Source organism: Arachis stenosperma, unplaced genomic scaffold (genome assembly GCF_014773155.1).
Source record: "Arachis stenosperma cultivar V10309 unplaced genomic scaffold, arast.V10309.gnm1.PFL2 arast.V10309.gnm1.Scaffold_100025, whole genome shotgun sequence".
Classification (NCBI taxonomy): Eukaryota; Viridiplantae; Streptophyta; class Magnoliopsida; order Fabales; family Fabaceae; genus Arachis; species Arachis stenosperma.
In genome coordinates this window covers 2,693,842-2,717,204 of record NW_026651369.1, presented here as the reverse complement: position 1 = coordinate 2,717,204, position 23,363 = coordinate 2,693,842, and the positions used below count along the sequence as shown (strand labels likewise).

At 39.5% G+C, this 23,363-nt stretch overlaps 1 non-coding gene across 1 annotated transcript; it reads right to left on the bottom strand.

Moving 5' to 3' along the window:
- Nucleotides 1-8,290: 8,290 nt before the first annotated feature.
- On the bottom strand, nt 8,291-8,398 carry LOC130959902 (small nucleolar RNA R71). The gene has a single exon (XR_009078892.1). It is a non-coding gene; the product is annotated as a small nucleolar RNA R71 (small nucleolar RNA).
- Nucleotides 8,399-23,363: the final 14,965 nt, after the last annotated feature.

Here is a 23,363-nt window from a genome sequence, read left to right as displayed (position 1 = left end):
CCTTTCCTAGCCACAGCAGAAGCTGTGATAGATGTCAACAGAAGTGAATTAGTCCTTCATTAAATGGGGACTACCTTGTGTTTAAGGCACATGGCCATCCCTCTGTGACAAAAGAGAGCAAGCATAAAGAGCTTCTCTCAGTTCAGAGTCAAGAAGAGCCCCCACAGTCAAACTCTAAGTTTGGTGTTGAGAGGCCACAACCACAACTCTAAGTTTGGTGTCAAGACCCCATATCCAAACTCTAAGTTTGGTGTCAAGACCCCATATCCAAACTCTAAGTTTGGTGTTGGACTATACAACATTGACCTGATCACCTTGTGGCTCCATGAGAGCCACTGTCAGCTATTGACATTAAGAAGTACTTGTTGGGAGGCAACCCAATTTTATTTATCTAATTTTTTATTTTATTTTATTTTATTTTTATTTTGTGTTTTATTAGGTACATGATCATGAGGAGTCAAAAAAAATATAAAATTAAAAACAAATCAAAAACAGCAGAAGAAAAATCACACCCTGGGGAAGCACAGGCTGCGTTCAACGCCAGTAAGGAGCATCTAGCTGGCGTTCAACGCCAGAACAGAGCATGAATCTGGCGCTGAACGCCAGAAACAAGCAACATTCTGGCGCTGAACGCCAGGAATGTGCCTAGAAGAAAAGCTGGCGCTGAACGCCAGTAACAAGCATGAAACTGGTGTTCAACGCCAGAAACATGCTTTACATGGGCGTTGAACGCCCAGAACGTGCACCACTCGGCGTTTAAACGCCAGAATGTATGCAAGGCATTTTACATGCCTATTTGGTGCAGGGATGGAATTCCTTGACACCTCAGGATCTGTGAACACCATAGGATCACCTCAGGATCTGTGGACCCCACAGAATCCCCACCTACTATATTCCCACCTTACCTCCTAATCCTATTTTCACTCTTCCCCATGTCACTTCCCAAAAACCCTTCACCACTCACATCCATCCACTCTTCCCCATAAACCCCACCTACCTTCAAAATTCAAAACATTTCCCACCCAATCCCACCCTAAATGGCCGAACCTACCCTCCCCCCTCTCCCTATATATACCCTTCCATTCTACTCCATTTTCACACAACACTACCCCTCTACTATACCTTGCCGAACCCACACTCTACCTTCTCCTCCATATTTTCTTCTTCTTCTTCTTCTCTTCTTTCTTCTCTTGCTCGAGGGCGAGCAATATTTTAAGTTTGGTGTGTAAAATCATAAGCTTTTTTGTTTTTCCATTACCATCAATGGCACCTAAGGCCGGAGAATCCTCTAGAAAGGAAAAGGAAAGACAAAAGCTTCCACCTCCGAGTCATGGGAGATGGAAAGATTCATCTCCAAAAGCCATCAAGACCACTTCTATGATGTTGTGGCAAAGAAGAAGTGATCCCTGAGGTTCCTTTCAAGCTCAAGAAAATAAGTATCCGGAGATCCGACATGAGATCCGAAGAAGAGGTTGGGAAGTCCTAACCAACCCCATGCAACAAGTCGGAATCTTAATGGTTCAAGAGTTCTATGCCAATGCATGGATCACTAGGAACCATGATCAAAGTATGAACCCGAGTCCAAAGATTATCTCACAATGGTTCGGGGGAAATACTTAGATTTTAGTCCGGAAAATGTGAGGTTGGCGTTCCACTTGCCCATGATGCAAGAAGATGTACGCCCCTACACTAGAAGGGTCAACTTTAATCAAAGGTTGGACCAAGTCCTTATGGACATATGTGTGGAAGGAGCTCAATGGAAGAGAGACTCCAAAGGCAGCCAGTTCAACTAAGAAGACTGGACCTCAAGCCTGTGGCTAGAGGATGGTTGGAGTTCATTCAACACTCCATCATTCCCACTAGCAACCGATCTGAAGTTACTGTGGATCGGGCCATCATGATTCATAGCATCATGATTGGAGAGGAAGTAGAAGTTCATGAGTCATCTCCAATGAAATCTACAAAATAGCCGACAAGCCCTCCACCATGGCACGGCTAGCTTTTCCTCACCTTATTTGCCATCTATGTTACTCAGCTGGAGTTATCATAGAAGGAGACATCTCCATTGAAGAAGATCACCAAGAAGAGGATGGAGCAAGCAAGAGAGACCCTCCACGGTTCTAAAGAGATGCATGAGGAAGCTCATCATCAAGAAATCCCTGAGATGCCTCAAGGGATGCACTTTCCTCCCAACAACTATTGGGAACAACTCAACACTTCCTTAGAAGATTTGAGCCACAATGTGGAACAATTAAGGGTGGAACATCATGAGCACTCCATCATTCTCCAAGAAATAAGAGAAGATCAAAGAGCAATGAGGGAGGAGCAACAAAGGGAAGGAAGGGACATAGAAGAGCTTCAGGACATTGTTGGTCCTTCAGAAGAAGACGCCACGAAGGTGGACTCATTCCTTGTTCTTATTTCTCTGTTTTGCGATTTTTATGCTTCATGTTTATTTATGTTTTGTGTCTCTACTTCATGATCATTAGTGTTTAGTAACTATGTCTTAAAGTTATAAATAAATTCATTAATCCTTCACCTCTCTTAAATGAAATATGCTTTAATTCAAAAGAACAAGAAGTACATGAATTTCGAATTTATCCTTGAATTTAATTTAATTATATTGATGTGGTGACAATACTTTTTGTTTTCTGAATGAATGCTTGAACAGTGCATATGTCTTTTGATATTGTTGTTTATGAATGTTAAAACTGTTGGCTCTTGAAAGAATGATGAACAAAGAGAAATGTTATTGATGATCTGAAAAATCATGAAATTGATTCTTGAAGCAAGAAAAAGCAGTGAAAAAGAAAGCTTGCGAAAAAAAATGGCGAAAAAAAATAAAAATAGAAAGAAAAAGAAAAAGCAAGCAGAAAAAGCCAATAGCCCTTAAAACCAAAAGGCAAGGGTAAAAAGGATCCAAGGCTTTGAGCATCAATGGATAGGAGGGCCCCAGGAAATAAAATCCAGGCCTAAGCGGCTAAATCAAGCTGTTCCTAACCATGTGCTTGTGTCATGATGGTCCAAATGAAAAGCTTGAGACTGAGTGGTTAAAGTCGTGATCCAAAGCAGAAAGAGTGTGCTTAAGAGCTCTGGACACCTCTAACTTGGGGACTCTAGCAAAGCTGAGTCACAATCTGAAAAGGTTCACCCAGTTATGTGTCTGTGGCATTTATGTATCCGGTGGTAATACTGGAAAACAAAGTGCTTAGGGCCACGGCCAAGACTCATAAGTAGCTGTGTTCAAGAATCAACATGCTTAACTAGGAAAATCAATAACACTATCCAAAATTCTAAGTTCCTAGAGAAGCCAATCATTCTAGACTTCAAAGGAAAAAGTGAGATGCCAAACTGTTCAGAAGCAAAAAGCTACAAGTCCCGCTCATCTAATTATAATTAATATTCATTAATATTCTGGAATTTATAGTATATTCTCTTCTTTTTATCCTAATTGATTTTCAGTTGCTTGGGGACAAGCAACAATTTAAGTTTGGTGTTGTGATGAGCGGATAATTTATACGCTTTTTGGCATTGTTTTTAGGTAGTTTTTAGTAAATTCAAGCTACTTTTAGGTATGTTTTCATTAGTTTTTATGTTAAATTCACATTTCTGGACTTTACTATGAGTTTGTGTGTTTTTCTGTGATTTCAGGTAATTTCTGGCTGAAATTGAGGGACTTGAGTAAAACTCTGAAAAAGGCTGACAAAAGGACTGCTGATGCTGTTGGAATCTGACCTCCCTGCACTCGAAATAAATTTTCTGGAGCTACAGAACTCCAAATGGCGCGCTCTCAACGGCGTTGGAAAGTAGACATCCAGAGCTTTCCAGCAATATATAATAGTCTATACTTTATTCGGAAATTGATGACGTAAATTGGCGTTGAACGCCAAGTACATGCTGCTGTCTGGAGTTAAACGCCAGAAACACGTCATGATCCGGAGTTGAACGCCCAAAACACGTTATAACTTGGAGTTCAACTCCAAGAGAAGCCTCAGCTCGTGGATAGACCAAGCTCAGCCCAAACATACACCAAGTGGGTCCCGGAAGTGGATTTATGCATCAATTACTTACTTCTGTAAACCCTAGTAGCTAGTTTATTATAAATAGAATTTTTTACTAGTGTATTAGACATCTTGGGACGATTAGTTCTCAGATCATGGGGGCTGGCTATTCGGCCATGCCTGAACCTTTCACTTATGTATTTTCAACGGTGGAGTTTCTACACACCATAGATTAAGGGTGTGGAGCTCTGCTGTACCTCAAGTTTCAATACAATTACTATTACCTTCTATTCAATTCTCTTTTATTCTTATTCCAAGATATACGTTGCACTTCAACTTGATGAATGTGATGATCCGTGACACTCATCATCATTCTCATCTATGAACGCGCGTGACTGACAACCACTTCCGTTCTACTCTAGGCTGGACGCATATCTCTTAAATTCCCCAACAGAATCTTCGTGGTATAAGCTAGATGGATGGCGGCATTCATGGGATCCGAAAAGTCTAACCTTGTCTGTGGTATTGATGAGCGGATAATTTGTACGCTTTTGGCATTGTTTTTAGTATGTTTTAGTAGTTTTAGTTGAGTTTTTAGTATATTTTTATTAGTTTTAGTTAAAATTCACTTTTCTGGACTTTACTATGAGTTTGTGTGTTTTTCTGTGATTTCAGGTATTTTCTGGCTGAAATTGAGGGACCTGAGCAAAAATCTGATTAAGAGACTGAAAAGGACTGCAGATGCTGTTGGATTCTGACCTCCCTGCACTCGAAGTGGATTTTCTGTAGCTACAGAAGCCCAATTGGCGCGCTCTTAACGGCGTTGGAAAGTAGACATCCTGGGCTTTCCAGCAATATATGATAGTCTATACTTTGCCCAAGATTTGATGGCCCAAACCGGCGTTCAAAGTCACCTTCAGAATTCCCAGCGTTAAACGCCGGAACTGGCACCTAAGTGGGAGTTAAACGCCCAAACTGGCACAAAAGCTAGCGTTTAACTCCAAGAAGAGTCTCTACACGAAATGCTTCAATGCTCAGCCCAAGCACACACCAAGTGGGCCCGGAAGTGGATTTTTATGTCATTTACTCATCTCTGTACACCCTAGGCTACTAGTTCTCTATATATAGGACCTTTTACTATTGTATTTTCATCTTCTGATCTTTGGAATCTTTTGATCTTTAGATCTTTTGATCACTTTGGGAGGCTGGCCATTCGACCATGCCTAGACCTTGTTCTTATGTATTTTCAACGGTGGAGTTTCTACACACCATAGATTAAGGTGTGGAGCTCTGCTGTACCTCGAGTATTAATGCAATTACTATTGTTCTTCTATTCAATTCCGCTTGTTCTTGTTACAAGATATCACTTGTTCTTCAACTTGATGAATGTGATGATCCGTGACACTCATCATCATTCTCACCTATGAACGTGTGACTGACAACCACCTCCGTTCTACCTTAGATTGGGTGAATATCTCTTGGATTCCTGATACACGATGCATGGTTGATCGCCTGACAACCGAGTGCTCGCCTGACAAGCGAGTCAGCCATTCCGTGAGATCAGAGTCTTCGTGGTATAGGCAAGAACTGATGGCGGCATTCAAGAGAATCTGGAAGGTCTAACCTTGTCTGTGGTATTCTGAGTAGGATTCAATGATTGAATGACTGTGACGTGCTTCAAACTCCTGAGGGCGGGGCGTTAGTGACAGACGCAAAAGAATCACTGGATTCTATTCCGGCCTGATCGAGAACCGACAGATGGATAGCCGTGCCGTGACAGGGTGCGTTGAACATTTCCACTGAGAGGATGGGAGGTAGCCACTGACAACGGTGAAACCCTTGCATAAGCTTGCGATGGAAAGGAGTAAGAAGGATTGGATGAAGACAGTAGGAAAGCAGAGAGACGGAAGGGACAAGCATCTTCATTCGCTTATCTGAAGCTCTCACCAATGATATACATAAGTATCTCTGTCTTTATCTTTATGTTTTATTCGTCATCTATACCCATTTGAGTCTGCCTGACTAAGATTTACAAGGTGACCATAGCTTGCTTCATACCAACAATCTCCGCGGGATCGACCCTTACTCGCGTAAGGTTTATTACTTGGACGACCCAGTGCACTTGCTGGTTAGTTGTGCGGAGTTGTGATAAAGAGTTGAGATTGCAATGAGCGTACCATGTTGATGGCGCCATTGATGATCACAATTTCGTGCACCAAGTTTTTGGCGCCGTTGCCGGGGATTATTTCGAGTATGGACAACTGACGGTTCATCTTGTTGCTTAGATTAGGTATTTATCTTCAGAGTTCTTAAGAATGAATTCTAGTGTTTCAAGGTGATGTTCTTATCATTACCAAAGCTGATTGATTTTCATCAATTTTGCTCTTGAATGCAATGTCCTGCTGAAGCTTGGCTAGCCATGTCTAATTTCTTTAGACTAAAAGCTTTAGACTAACATTGCATGATTCCTGGAATTCTCATTAAGAATTTTGATACCTTTATTTTCTTTTCCACTTAATTTTCGAAAAAAGCACAAAAAAATTACAAAATCATAAAATCCAAAAATATTTCTTGTTTGAGTCTAGAGTCTCATCTTAAGTTTAGTGTCAATTGCATGTTTCTGTTCTTATTGCATTCATGCATGTGTCTTCATTGATCTTCAAGTTGTTCTTGATGATTTCATTGCTCTGATCTTTGAATTCTATGACTTGAGTGTTTTGTGTTTCTCATATGCATTCTCATGTTGTTAGTGTCAGTAGTATACAAACTGCTAAGTTTGGTGTCTTGCATGCATTGTTATTTGATTTTAAGTGCATTTTGATTATTCCTTATTATTAAAAATCCAAAAATATTTTTAATTTGTGTCTTTTCAAGTCAATAATACAGAGAATTGAAGATTCAGAACACACTGCAGAGGAATTATACAGAAAAAAAAATGGGCGTTCAAAATGCCCAGTGAAGAAGGACAGACTGGCGTTTAAACGCCAGCCAGGGTGCCTGGTTGGGTGTTTAACGCCCAAAAAGGTAGTGCATTGGGCGTTAAACGCCAGAATGTGCACCATTCTGGGCGTTTAACGCCAGGATGGCACAAGAGGGAAGATTTTGTTTTCAAATCAATTTTTTTTCAAGTTTTCAAAGTTCTTCAAAATCAAATCTTTTTCAAATCAATCTTTTCAATCAAATGTTTTCAAAATCAATTTCTTTCCTTTTTCAAAGATACTTGCTATCAATTAATGATTTGATTCAACATTTCAAGTATGTTGCCTTTTCTGTTGAGAAAGGTTTAATGTTTGAATCATATCTTTTCTTGTTAGGCAAGTCATTATTTTTTAAAATCAAATCTTTTTAAAATTGTTTTCAAATCATATCTTTTCAATCATATCTTTTTTTAAAACCATAATTTTCAATCATATCTTTTTCAAACTAGTTTTCAATCATATCTTTTTGGTTTCTTTTCTCAAAATCTTTTTCAAAATTACTTGATTTCTTTCCCACTCTTGGTTTTCGAAATCAATTAAAGTTGTTTTTCAAAATGTTTTTAAAATCTTTCATTTAATTTTCGAAATTTCTTCCCCTCTTCTCACATCCTTCTATTTACGGAGTATCACTCCTCCTCAATGCACAATTCGAACTCTATCTCACTAAGTTCGAATTCTTCTACCTCTTTCTTCTATTTTTCTTTTCCTCTGACACCTCAAGGAATCTCTATACTGTGACATAGAGGATTCTATATTTTCTTGTTCTCTTCTCTTTCATATGAGCAGGAGCAAAGACAAAGGCATTCTTGTTGAAGGTGACCCTGAACCTGAAAGGACCTTGAAGCGAAAGCTAAGAGAAGCTAAGGCACAACTCTCTGTAGAGGACCTAACAGAAATCTTCAAAGAAGAAGAACCCATGGCAGCCGAAAACAACAACAATGCAAGGAAGGTGCTGGGTGACTTTACTGCACCTACTCCCGACTTCTATGGGAGAAGCATCTCTATCCCTGCCATTGGAGCAAACAACTTTGAGCTTAAGCCTCAATTAGTTTCTCTAATGCAACAGAATTGCAAGTTCCATGGACTTTCATTGGAAGATCCTCATCAGTTCTTAGCTGAATTCTTGCAAATCTGTGACACTGTCAAGACTAATGGGGTTGACCCTGAGGTCTACAGACTTATGCTATTCCCTTTTGCTGTAAGAGACAGAGCTAGGACATGATTGGACTCACAACCTAAAAAAGCCTGGACTCATGGGAAAAGCTAGTCAATGCCTTCTTGGCAAAGTTCTTTCCACCTCAAAAATTGAGTAAGCTTAGAGTGGAAGTCCAAACCTTCAGACAGAAGGATGGAGAATCCCTCTATGAAGCTTGGGAAAGATACAAACAATTGATCAGAAAATGTCCTTCTGACATGCTTTCTGAATGGAGCATCATATGTATTTTCTATGATGGTCTCTCTGAACTATCCAAGATGTCTTTGGATAGCTCTGCTGGAGGATCTCTTCATCTGAAGAAGACGCCTACAGAAGCTCAAGAGCTAATTGAAATGGTTGCAAATAACCAATTCATGTACACTTCTGAAAGGAATCCTGTGAACAATAGGACTAATCAGAAGAAAGAAGTTCTTGAGATTGATACTCTGAATGCCATATTGGCTCAGAATAAAATATTGACTCAACAAGTCAATTTGATTTCTCAAAGTCTGTCTGGAATGCAAATGCACCAAGCAGTACTAAGGATGCTTCATCTGAAGAAGAAGCCTATGATCCTGAGAACCCTTCAATGGAAGAGGTGAATTACCTAGGAAAACCCTATGGAAACACCTATAATTCTTCATGGAGAAATCATCCAAATTTCTCATGAAAGGATCAATAGAGACCTCAACAAGGTTTCAACAACAATAATGGTGGAAGAAACAGGTTTAGCAATGGCAAGCCTTTTCCATCATCTTCTCAGCAACAGACAGAGAATTCTAAGCAGAACCCCTCTGACTTAGCAACCATGGTCTCTGATCTAATCAAAACCACTCAAAGTTTCATGACTGAAACAAGGTCCTCCATTAGGAATTTGGAGGCACAAGTGGGACAGCTGAGCAAGAAAATTACTGAACTCCCTCCTAGTACTCTTCCAAGTAATACAGAAGAAAAACCCAAAGGAGAGTGCAAGGCCATCAACATGGCCGAATCTGGAGAGGAGGAAGAGGCAGTGAACGCCACTGAGGAAGACCTCAATGGGCGTGCACTGACCTCCAATGAGTTCCCTAATGAGGAACCATGGGAATCTGAGGCTCAAAATGAGACCATAGAGATTCCATTGGACTTGCTTCTGCCTTTCATGAGCTCTGATGAGTATTCCTCCTCTGAAGAGGATGGGTATGTCACTGAAGAGCAAGTTGCTAAATATCTTGGAGCAATCATGAAGCTAAATGACAAGTTATTTGGAAATGAGACTTGGGAGGATGAACCCCCTTTGCTCACCAAAGAACTGGATGACTTGTCTAGGCAAGAATTACCTCAAAAGAGGCAGGACCCTGGGAAGTTCTCCATACCTTGTACCATAGGCACCATGACCTTCAAGAAGGCTCTGTGTGACTTAGGGTCAAGTGTAAACCTCATGCCTCTCTCTATAATGGAGAAGCTAGGGATCTATGAGGTACAAGCTGCAAGAATCTCACTAGAGATGGCAGACAATTCAAAGAAACAAGCTTATGGACTTGTAGAGGATGTTTTGGTGAAGATTGAAGACCATTACATCCCTGCTGATTTCATAGTCCTAGAGACTGGGAAGTGCATGGATGAATCTATCATCCTTGGCAGACCCTTCCTAGCCACGGCAAAGGCTGTGATTGATGTTGATAGAGGTGAACTGATCATTCAAGTGAATGAAGAATCCTTTGTGTTTAAGGCCCAAGGATATCCCTCTGTCACCATGGAGAGGAAGCATGAAGAGCTTCTCTCAAAACAGAGTCAAACAGAGCCCCCACAGTCAAACTCTAAGTTTGGTGTTGGGAGGCCACAACCAAACTCTAAGTTTGGTGTTGAACCCCCACATTCAAACTCTAAGTTTGGTGTTGGGAGGTTCCAACATTGCTCTGAGTATCTGTGAGGCTCCATGAGAGCCCTCTGTCAAGCTACTGACATTAAAGAAGCGCTTGTTGGGAGGCAACCCAATGTTATATTTTATCTATTTTCCTTTGTTATTTTATGTTTTTTTGTAGGTTGATGATCATAAGAAGTCACAAAATCAATTAAAAAAGCAAAACAGAATGAAAAACAGGAAGAAAAATAGCACACCCTGGAGGAAGAACCTACTGGCGTTTAAACACCAGTAAGGCTAGCAGGTGGGCGTTTAACGCCCAGTCTGGCACCATTCTGGGCGTTTAACGTCAGAAAGGGGCACCAGACTGGCGTTAAACGCCAGGAAAGGGCAAGAACCTGGCGTTAAACGCCAGAAATGGGCACTAGCCCGGCGTTTAACGCCAGAATTGGCTCAAAACGCATTTTTGCATGCCATTTGGTGCAGGGATGACTTTTCCTTGACACCTCAGGATCTGTGGACCCCACAGGATCCCCACCTACCCCACCACCCTCTCTCTTCTTCTTCTCCCATTCACCAATCACCTCAACACCTCTTCCCCAAAAACCCTTCACCTATCAAATCCCATCTTTCTCTTCACCACTCACATTCACTCCTTCATTTTCACACACCCTAAACACTACTTCTTCCCCTTTTGGCCGAACCACAAAGCCATCTCCCTCTCCTCCATTTCTTCTTCTTCTACTCTCTTCTTTCTTCTTTTGCTCGAGGACGAGCAAACCTTTTAAGTTTGGTGTGGTAAAAGCGTTGCTTTTCATTTTCCCATAACTATTTATGGCATCCAAGGCCGGAGAAACCTCTAGAAAGAGGAAAGGGAAGGCAAAAGCTTCCACCTCCGAGTCATGGGAGATGGAGAGATTCATCTCAAGGGTGCATCAAGACCACTTCTATAAAGTTGTGGCCTTGAAGAAGGTGATCCCCGAGGTCCCTTTCAAACTCAAAAAGGGTCAACTCTGATCAAAGGTTGGACCAAATCCTCATAAACATTTGTGAAGAGGGCGCCCAATGGAAGAGAGATTCAAGAGGGAAGCCGGTTCAATTAAGAAGGCATGACCTCAAGCCCGTGGCTAGAGGATGGTTGGAGTTTATCCAACGCTCAATCATTCCCACTAGCAACCGGTCCGAAGTTACTCTAGACCGGGCCATCATGATCCATAGCATCATGATTGGTGAAGAAGTGGAAGTTCATGAGGTTATAGCCCAAGAACTCTATAAGGTGGCGGACAAGTCCTCTACCTTGGCAAGGTTAGCCTTTCCTCATCTCATTTGTCACCTCTGTTATTCAGTTGGAGTTGACATAGAAGGAGACATCCTCATTGATGAGGACAAGCCCATCACTAAGAAAAGGATGGAGCAAACAAGAGATCCCACTCGTCATGAAATCCCTGAGATGCCTCAAGGGATGCACTTTCCTCCACAAGACTATTGGGAGCAACTGAACACCTCCCTAGGAGAATTGAGTTCCAACATGGGACAACTAAGGGTGGAGCACCAAGAACATTCCATCCTCCTCCATGAAATTAGAGAAGATCAAAGAATCATGAGAGAGGAGCAACAAAGACAAGGAAGAGATATTGAGGAGCTCAAGCACTCCATAAGACCTTCAAGAGGAAGAACAAGCCGCCATCACTAAGGTGGACCCATTCTTTAATCTCCTTGTTCTTTATTTTCTTGTTTTTCGAAAATTGTGCTTTATGTTTGTCCATGTTTGTGTCTTGTGATCATTAGTGTCTTAGTGTCTATGCCTTAAAGTTATGAATGTCCTATGAATCCATCACCTTTCTTAAATAAAAAATGTTCTTAATTGAAAAGGAAAAAGAATTGCATGAATTTCAGATTTTATAACAGATTAATTATATTGATGTGGTGGCAATACTTTTGTTCTCTGAATGTATGCTTGAACAGTGCATATGTCTTTTGAATTTGTGGTTCATGAATGTTGGCTCTTGAAAGAATGATGAAAAAGGAGACATGTTACTGAGGATCTGAAAAATCATAAAAATGATTCTTGAAGCAAGAAAAAGCAATGAATACAAAAAAAAAAGGAGAAGCGAAAAAAAAACGAAAAAAATGGAGAAAGAGAAAAAGAAAGAAAAAGAAAGAAATAAAGTTGTGATCCAAGGCAAAAAGAGTGTGCTTAAGAACCCTGGACACCTCTAATTGGGGACTCTAGCAAAGCTGAGTCACAATCTGAAAAGGTTCACCCAATTATGTGTCTGTGGCATGTATGTATCCGGTGGTAATACTGGAAGACAGAGTGCTTTGGGCCACGGCCAAGACTTATAAAGTAGCTGTGTTCAAGAATCATCATACTTAACTAGGAGAATCAATGACACTATCTGGATTCTGAGTTCCTAAAGAAGCCAATCATTCTGAATTTCAAAGGATAAAGTGAGATGTCAAAACTATTCAGAGGCAAAAAGCTAAAAGCCCCGCTCATCTAATTAATACTGATCTTCATAGATGTTTTTGGAGTTCATTGCATATTCTCTTCTTTTTATCTTGTTTGACTTTCAGTTGCTTGAGGACAAGCAACAATTTAAGTTTGGTGTTGTGATGAGCGGATAATTTGTACGCTTTTTGGCATTGTTTTTAGTATGTTTTTAGTAGTTTTAGTTGAGTTTTTAGTATATTTTTATCAGTTTTTAGTTAAAATTCACTTTTTTGGACTTTACTATGAGTTTGTGTGTTTTTCTGTGATTTCAGGTATTTTCTGGCTGAAATTGAGGGACCTGAGCAAAAATCTGATTAAGAGACTGAAAAGGACTGCAGATGCTGTTGGATTCTGACCTCCCTGCACTCGAAGTGGATTTTCTGGAGATACAGAAGCCCAATTGGCACGCTCTCAACGGCGTTGGAAAGTAGACATCCTGGGCTTTCCAGCAATATATGATAGTCCATACTTTACCCAAGATTTGATGGCCCAAACTGGCGTTCAAAGTCACCTTCAGAATTCCCAGCGTTAAACGCCGGAACTGGCACCTAAGTGGGAGTTAAACGCCCAAACTGGCACAAAAGCTGGCGTTTAACTCCAAGAAGAGTCTCTACACGAAAATGCTTCAATGCTCAGCCCAAGCACACACCAAGTGGGCCCGGAAGTGGATTTTTATGTCATTTACTCATCTCTGTACACCCTAGGCTACTAGTTCTCTATATATAGGACCTTTTACTATTGTATTTTCATCTTCTGATCTTTGGAATCTTTTGATCTTTAGATCTTTTGATCACTTTGGGAGGCTGGCCATTCGGCCATGCCTAGACCTTGTTCTTATGTATTTTCAACGGTGGAGTTTCTACACACCATAGATTAAGGTGTGGAGCTCTGCTGTACCTCGAGTATTAATGCAATTACTATTGTTCTTCTATTCAATTCCGCTTGTTCTTGTTCCAAGATATCACTTGTTCTTCAACTTGATGAATGTGATGATCTGTGACACTCATCATCATTCTCACCTATGAACGTGTGACTGACAACCACCTCCGTTCTACCTTAGATTAGGTGAATATCTCTTGGATTCCTGATACACGATGCATGGTTGATCGCCTGACAACCGAGTGCTCGCCTGACAAGCGAGCCAGCCATTCCGTGAGATCAGAGTCTTCGTGTTATAGGCAAGAACTGATGGCGGCATTCAAGAGAATCCGGAGGGTCTAACCTTGTCTGTGGTATTCTGAGTAGGATTCAATGATTGAATGACTGTGACGTGCTTCAAACTCCTGAGGGCGGGGCGTTAGTGACAGACGCAAAAGAATCACTGGATTCTATTCCGGCCTGATCGAGAACCGACAGATGGATAGCCGTGCCGTGACAGGGTGCGTTGAACATTTCCACTGAGAGGATGGGAGGTAGCCACTGACAACGGTGAAACCCTTGCATAAGCTTGCCATGGAAAGGAGTAAGAAGGATTGGATGAAGACAGTAGGAAAGCAGAGAGACGGAAGGGACAAGCATCTTCATTCGCTTATCTGAAGCTCTCACCAATGATATACATAAGTATCTCTGTCTTTATCTTTATGTTTTATTCATCATCTATACCCATTTGAGTCTGCCTGACTAAGATTTACAAGGTGACCATAGCTTGCTTCATACCAACAATCTCCGTGGGATCGACCCTTACTCGCGTAAGGTTTATTACTTGGACGACCCAGTGCACTTGCTGGTTAGTTGTGCGGAGTTGTGATAAAGAGTTGAGATTGCAATGAGCGTACCATGTTGATGGCGCCATTGATGATCACAATTTCGTGCACCAGGTATTCCGAGTAGGATCCCGGTATTGAATGACTGTGACGAGCTTCAAACTCCTGAAGGCTGGGCGTGATGACAAATGCAAAAGAATCAAGGGATTCTACTCCAACCTGATTGAGAATCGATAGATGATTAGCCGTGCTGTGACAGAGCATTTGGACCATTTTCACTAAGAGGATGGGATGTAGCCATCAACAAGGGTGATGCCTCCAGACGATTAGCCGTGCAGTGACAGCGCATAGGACCATTTTTCCGAGAGGAGTAAAAGTAGCCATTGATGATGGTGATGCCCTACATACAGCTTGCCATGGAAAGGAGTAAGAAGGATTGGATGAAAGCAATAAGAAAGTAGAGATTCGAAAGGATTCTAGCATCTCCACACGCCTATATGAAATTCCCACGTTTGATTTACATAAGTATTTCTATCCCTTTTTATTTTCTATTTATTATTAATTTTCGAAATCTATAACCATTTAATCTGCCTAACTGAGATTTACAAGGTGACCATAGCTTGCTTCATACCAACAATCTCTGTGGGATCGACCCTTACTCACGTAAGGTATTACTTGGATGACCCAGTACACTTGCTGGTTAAGTTGAACGGAGTTGTGGAAAGAAAGTGCTGAGTTAGTTTATAGGCACATGCCAAAGAGCCATTATTGTTGATCACAATTTTGTCCACCAATGACCCAATTGGGGTGCTAGACCCTGATTTTCTGATTGGCCCTGGTAGGGCTAGGCGAACGCCTCTGCCTCTAACAGAGGCTAAAGTTGCTTTTTTAGGCATTGTCGTATCCTTGCTAGTCTCCCTGCAAATATTCACGTGTGAGAAAGTCAGGGAGAGAGTTTAAGTTACCCTTGATGTGCTCAATATCAAAATAAAAAACACTTAAAATGGCTTGCCACCGGCAAAAATTTGTTTTGATGCGAGGTTTTTAACATCATTTTGTAAAATGTCTTTGGCTGATTTACAATCAACTCGGACTAAAAATTTTTGATTGAGTAAGTCAGATTGAAATTTTGTAATGCATAAAACTATGGCTAAAATCTCTTTTTTGATTGTGGAATAGTTTTATTGAATGCTATTCCAATGTTTAGATGTAAACGCAATGATACATTCTTTATCATGCAATTTTTGTTTTAGGATACCCCCATATCCTAAATCTGATGCATCTATTTCTACTATCTTGAATGCATGAGGAACATGTAGGTAAAGACAAGGAAGATTGCAGACTTTGGTTTTAAAAAATCTGATAATATCAGAATGCTTGTCTATCCGTGGTGGAGGATTTTTCTTAAGCCTATCATGGAGAGGCTTAATGAGGTTGTTAAGGTTTGGGATGAAATATGAATACATAATTGAGACATCCTAGGAACCTCTGGAGTTAAGGTTTATTAAGGATATAATCTGGAAACTTTTCTACAAACAAAATTGATCTTTCAATTGGAGTTATAGTTCCTTGGAAAATTATATGACCAAGAAAACGGATTTTTGTTAGGAATAAAACAATTTTTGATTTAGAGACAATAAGACCGTTTTTTTATAATGTACGTAAAAGTTTTAACATGCTTAAAATGTTCATCTAAAATTTAGGAAAAGATTAAGACATCATCAATATAAACGATTGTAAAGTTTCAGTATGGGTTGAAGATATCATTCATAATTTTTTGAAATTTAGAAGGGGCATTTTTCAGACCAAAAGGCATTACATTCCATTCATATTGAACGAATGGAACTGTAAATGCTGTTTTATATCGGTCTGATTTCGTCATTTAGATCAGCCAAAAACCGGATTTCATATCAAATTTTGAAAAGATGTTTGCGGCGTTTAATCTATTAAGCAAATCCTTTTTGTTTGGGATAGGATAACGAATCTATTGCAAATCTTGGTTTAAAAGTTTTTAATTGATAACGAGTCTAGGAGATCCTCGTTCTATCTCAGCTTGTTTATTAACATAAAAATTGATGTGCGGAAAACGATCCGACACAAAACTCACCGGCAAGTGCACCGGGTCGCATCAAGTAATAATAACTCACGGGAGTGAGGTCGATCCCACAGGGATTGAAGGATTGAGCAATTTTGGTTTAGTGGTTGATTTAGTCAAGCGAATCAAGATTTGGTTGAGTGATTTGTGATTTGCAGAATTTAAATTGCATGGAAAGTAAAGGGAATGGGGAAATTGCATGAAATTAAAGAGAACTGAAATTTAAAGTGCTGAATCTTAAAGTGCAAGAAATTAAATGGCAGAAACTTAGAACGCAAGAAATGTAAATTGCAGAATCTTAAATTGCAAGAAATGTAAATGGCTTGAATTATAAAGGGAATTGGGGATTGGATTTGCAGAATTTAAACAAGGAAAAGTAAATTGCATCAAACAGAAGAGTAAAAGAGGGTTTGGGTTGAATCGGATCTGAAGCAAAACAAGTAAATGAACATGAAAAGCAAAACAGAATGTAAACTTTAGAATCAGATCTCAGGACCCAGAGACTAGAAAACCAAGTCTAGATTTCAATGCCTTCCTAGATCCAACAAGAACAATTGCAAAGGAAATGTAAATTTGCAAAGAAAGTAGATGAAGAGCAATTAACCGAAACTGAAATTCAATTAAGCAGTAAATAAACAGAGAGATCCAAGGATGAGATTGAAACAGAATTTCTTCAATTCTCCAACCCAAGATCCAAGACAATTGTAATTGAAATTGAAAGCAATAAAACTAAGAGGAAGAGAAGTGAATTCTCCTTCCCCGAGACTAAGAAATTAAAGATCACTCAATACCAAAAGCTCTCCGAAAACTATTCTAAAAACTAAAAGAAAAAGCTCCCCGAACGACTTAAATTCTATCCTATTTATACACTTTCTTCAAATGATCTTCAAGCCTTGAGTTGGGCCTTTGCTCTTGGTGGAATTGGGTTGAGAGAGGCCTTGGTTGATTGCTCTTGGAGTTTGGAGAGGAATCAAAGTGAACCAATTGAACCGGGTTGGAGTTTTGCAAAAGTTTGAGTAAAAGTTTGAGGCTAACTTTTACTCCAACTTTTCACCTCAGCCTCCTCATTTTGCTGATACCAACGTTGGTGCAAAAGTTAGGGGTCTAACTTTTGCTCCAACGTTGGCCTTCCTTAGTGCACTTATGGCGCCAACGTTAGCCCAAAAGTTAGAGGCTAACGTTGGCGCAAACTTTTGGTGGCCAGGGGGTGTTTTTCATGTGCCAACGTTAGCCAAAAAGTTAGGGACTAACGTTGGCGCAAACTTTTTACCCAAAAATTTGTGCAAAAGTTTGAGGCTAACTTGTGGTCCAGCTTTTTGCTTCCTGGTTCATTTTCACTTATTCCAAAAGTTTGAGCTAAAGTTTGAGGCAAACTTTTGCTCAAACTTTTTGTCCTCTCTTCCTCCTAGCCATTTCTTCTTGCTTCAACCTTTCTCTAAGCTTTCTTCACCTATCATTAATCAACCAAACACATCAAAGCTATGCTCAAGATCATGAGATATTCATTCTTTCACAATATGTAACAAATATAGCATAAACCTCATGAAATTGCATTAATTCATCTATGGTTGATTCAATCAAAGGAATCATGAAAATCTACCCAAATTGGCTTGCTTAGAGCTCAAGAAAGTGCATAATTCAAGTGAAAACAAAAGAAAAAGACTAGTGAAACTAGGCTAAGATGACTTGTCATCACAACACCAAACTTAAAGCTTGCTTGTCCCCAAGCAAGAAATGAATTATGCTCAGAGGTTCTTTCAATTAAGATGGATTGAAGAACACTTGTAAAGTACAGTGAGTGAAGTGATTAAGTAACAGTGGGGTGAACTCTAAATTATATGCTCATGCAAGGGCTTCAGTGCTCACTAGTCCTTACATATTGGGAGTCGTAGGTCTTAGGATTTTCATCCAAATGGTATCATAGAGATCTCTTTATATGTAATCACCTTGAAGCAGCTTATAGTTTCTGTGCTTTGGCCTCGACTCTAAGTGTCATGTCTCAAAGCGGCTCTTTAAATAAGTTTTCAATCAATACTCCTAAACCAGTTGGTTTTAAGGTATTAGGTGTTAAAGCACCCCTAAGGATTTACTTGCTCAAGCCTCTTTCCTTGACACACTTCAACCACAAGCATTTACTAGGATAACAACTCTTTGAGTTTTTGTTTGTTTCTTTCTTTTTCTGCCTAGTAATTGATGCTCAGAGCCTTGGGCCATGTTCTTTTTGTTTTTGTATTTTCTTTACTTTTCTTTTTGTTTTGTTTGCTGCTTCTCGGATCAATTGATTTTTGAGAATCTCCACAATACTTCTTTGAACTTCATATCCTGCCTATGAGCTCCCATGCAAGTTTTCACAAGCATGCAACCTCAATACATAATCATACAACTAGAACCACCACTTCCCCTAATCTTTTGCTTACCTCAAAATTGTTTAATTCCTCAATCCTTCGTTTCAAAGAACTTTCATGTGATGCATTCTTGAAAATTGAGTGCAAACAAGTTTTGAAGATAAGAATGTTGTGAATAATCAAGCATCTTGCTTATTGAATTATAAAGAAAGACTATGCTATGCAGGCAGGCAGGGGTATATAAAGAAAACTATACTATGCAGACAGGCAGGGCAAATAAGGATACAATCCAACTTTCAATTACAGCAATATTTGATGTAAAACAATCACTTAACAATACAACCTGTTGGAGTTCACTTGCTTTCCTTCTTCTCATCATCATCAACGCTGACTTTCATGTTCATCTTTCACCTCTTTGGTTGATGATGCTAAAAATCTCCAAAAGTTTGTATGATATTCTGCAGTGATATTGGAAGTTGCTTGTTCCCCAAGCACTTAGAAACAGTGGTTAGTCTGCATGATTTATTTGTAGGCTTTTTGAACTTACTTTGGTGTGGGAACACCAAACTTAGTACCTTGCCAAAGGTTTTCATTAACCATGTGTGAAATTCTTTTTTTCTTTCTCAAAAGTAATAAGGCTGAAAACTAGAAAACAGCAAAATAGTTAACTAATTCATCCAGTATGCTTGAAGCCCATATTATGCATAAGGTGATAATGTGTGTTATAATGGGATTTTGGTGGAACACCAAACTTAGAATTCTTCATTCTTCCTTAGATTGTTTTGGTGTGCAACACCAAACTTAGCTTCTTGCAATCTAGATAAAGTTAGTTAACCTTTTTATTGAAATAGATATGAAAAGAGAACTACCTCAGGTTGGGTTGCCTCCCAACAAGCACTCTTTTATTGTCACTAGCTTGACATTCTCTGTGATTGCTCAGCTCAGATTCTGAGCATCCTTCACCTTGTCCCATTGTTTTTCCAAGTGAGGCTTTGCTTTGTGCTGCTCATCCCGGATGAGTGATTCTTTTCTGTTAGCCCTCTCCTCACTTGTTTCTGTGAGGTTCTTGGCTAATTGTTCTATTTGCTTCCCAATTCCCCGAGTAAGTTCTCATAGTGTTTGTTCATCATCTCTTGATGTGTCATCATTCTCTCTACTACAATCTCTAGATTGGTGATCCTTTGAGAATTTTGTGAGATTGTGTGGTGATGTTGTTGCAGGTTTGGGAAGTGGTTGTTGTAGTTGAAGTTCCTTGGTTCCTGATGTTGAAGTTCCCTCATTCTGAGATAAGAATGTGGTTTCCATGATGGAAACTATGCATTCACTGTAGTGGAATGGAGAAAATCAATTTGTCTAGCCATTGACTCCAATTGTTGCTGAGTTTGCTGATGTAGCTGTTTGCTTTGATTCATAACTGCCTTCATTCCTTCAGGATTCATTGTATCTTTCTCCGAAGTTGCATTCTGTGGTATCTCAAATGAGTGTTGGTTGTTGGTTCTCTTGTCATTGAACCTTGGAGTTCCTTGACCAGTTGCTGTTGCTTTGAGTAAATCATCTGAGAAGTAATCCACCACTCTTCTCATTTCTGGGGTTAATCCTTCATAGAACGCTTGGAAAGCCACTTTGTCATTTGCCTTCTTGTATCTTTCCCATGTTTTGAACAATGGTTCTTCCTCTCCTTGTATGAATGGATGTATTCCCTCTTTCATCTTGATGTTTTGTTGGGATGAGGAGAATTTGGCTAGAAATTTGGCAACCAAATCATCCCAACTAGTGATACTTCCTTGAGGAAGAGTTTCAAGCCATTGTGCCGCTTCAACCTTCAGTGAAAAAGGAAATAGCAAGAGCTTATAGGCATCATGATTTATACTATCGAAGTTGACAACACTACAGGTCCTCAGAAAAATGGATAGGTGCTGTTTAGGATCCTCCAATGGATTTCCACCATAGGAACAATTGTTCTCTATTAGTGTAATGAGTTGCGGCTTCATGTTGTGGTGTTCTTCTTTCTCAGAAACTCCTTCTTCAATGATATCCTTCCCTCTGGCTGCTCTTCTTTCCTGTGACATATAAATCAATCACAAGGAATACACAGTGGTATTTTTGAGAATAGAGTGTAGTTAATTGAGACAAAACCTCAAACAGTTAGCGTGTTAATAGAGGCAAATCTTCAAACAGTTAGTAGGTTAGTCAAAATTAAAGAAAAAGTGCTTGATCTAAACTACCACCTCACTTAATCATTGTCAATCTAATCAATCCCCGGCAACGGCGCCAAAAACTTGATGTGCGGAAAACGATCCGACACAAAACTCACCGGCAAGTGCACCGGGTCGCATCAAGTAATAATAACTCACGGGAGTGAGGTCGATCCCACAGGGATTGAAGGATTGAGCAATTTTGGTTTAGTGGTTGATTTAGTCAAGCGAATCAAGATTTGGTTGAGTGATTTGTGATTTGCAGAATTTAAATTGCATGGAAAGTAAAGGGAATGGGGAAATTGCATGAAATTAAAGAGAACTGAAATTTAAAGTGCTGAATCTTAAAGTGCAAGAAATTAAATGGCAGAAACTTAGAACGCAAGAAATGTAAATTGCAGAATCTTAAATTGCAAGAAATGTAAATGGCTTGAATTATAAAGGGGATTGGGGATTGGATTTGCAGAATTTAAACAAGGAAAAGTAAATTGCATCAAACAGAAGAGTAAAAGAGGGTTTGGGTTGAATCGGATCTGAAGCAAAACAAGTAAATGAACATGAAAAGCAAAAACAGAATGTAAACTTTGGAATCAGATCTCAGGACCCAGAGACTAGAAAACCAAGTCTAGATCTCAATGCCTTCCTAGATCCAACAAGAACAATTGCAAGGGAAATGTAAATTTGCAAAGAAAGTAGATGAAGAGCAATTAATCGAAACTGAAATTCAATTAAGCAGTAAATAAACAGAGAGATCCAAGGATGAGATTGAAACAGAATTTCTTCAATTCTCCAACCCAAGATCCAAGACAATTGTAATTGAAATTGAAAGCAATAAAACTAAGAGGAAGAGAAGTGAATTCTCCTTCCCCGAGACTAAGAAATTAAAGATCACTCAATACCAAAAGCTCTCCGAAAACTATTCTAAAAACTAAAAGAAAAAGCTCCCCGAACGACTTGAATTCTATCCTATTTATACACTTTCTTCAAATGATCTTCAAGCCTTGAGTTGGGCCTTTGCTCTTGGTGGAATTGGGTTGAGAGAGGCCTTGGTTGATTGCTTTTGGAGTTTGGAGAGGAATCAAAGTGAACCAATTGAACCGGATTGGAGTTTTGCAAAAGTTTGAGTAAAAGTTTGAGGCTAACTTTTACTCAAACTTTTCACCTCAGCCTCCTCATTTTGCTGATACCAACGTTGGTGCAAAAGTTAGGGGTCTAACTTTTGCTCCAACGTTGGCCTTCCTTAGTGCACTTATGGCGCCAACGTTAGCCCAAAAGTTAGAGGCTAACGTTGGCGCAAACTTTTGGTGGCCAGGGGGTGTTTTTCATGTGCCAACGTTAGCCAAAAAGTTAGGGGCTAACGTTGGCGCAAACTTTTTACCCAAAAGTTTGTGCAAAAGTTTGAGGCTAACTTGTGGTCCAGCTTTTTGCTTCCTGGTTCATTTTCACTTATTCCAAAAGTTTGAGCTAAAGTTTGAGGCAAACTTTTGCTCAAACTTTTTGTCCTCTCTTCCTCCTAGCCATTCCTTCTTGCTTCAACCTTTCTCTAAGCTTTCTTCACCTATCATTAATCAACCAAACACATCAAAGCTATGCTCAAAATCATGAGATATTCATTCTTTCACAATATGTAACAAATATAGCATAAAACCTCATGAAATTGCATTAATTCATCTATGGTTGATTCAATCAAAGGAATCATGAAAATCTACCCAAATTGGCTTGCTTAGAGCTCAAGAAAATGCATAATTCAAGTGAAAACAAAAGAAAAAGACTAGTGAAACTAGGCTAAGATGACTTGTCATCAAAAATCATAGCAGGACCAAGGACTCTTGCTAGGATGAATTAATCCTTTATCTAAGAGATCTTTAATTTCTTTTTGACAATGCTGCAAAAGCTGCTCATTCATTTGAATGGGGTGGGCTTTTGTAGGGATTTTTTATTCCTTGAAATCTCTTTCATAGGGAAGATCAACAATGTGTTCTTTCCTATTCCAAAAGGCATGAGGCAAATCAGAACAGATAGACTCTTCAATTTGATTTGAAAGATTTTTATTTTTTCTTGAATCTTTGGTTTAAAAAGTTGTGATTCAAGGGGTTTGAAAGACATTTCTTCTTTTAAAAAGCAAATCTGTTTGGTTTTGGATTCAATTAGGTTTAGAGATCTCTGCTTGGGCGAGTCTAGGAACTCAAAGAAAGTTACCTGTCCTCTCACAAAAGAGGTTAGTCCAGGAAAATCTGCTAGATACGGAAACAAAAGGATTATGAAAGGTGTCCCCAAGACTACATCATTTTTATATTCTTTGCTATAATAAATTCGGTGGGAATTCTAAGATTACCCTTTTCAACAAAAATATCGGTTAGTTTAAAATTGATACTTAGCCTTTCGCCCGTTATTGAGCTAAGACGTTCAATATATTTTTTGAAATATTTTGTGGGGATCAGACCTTCCTTAATACAGTTTGAATCTGCATCTAAGTCAAAGAGTGCAATGGTTTCAAAAACAAAATCTTTAACG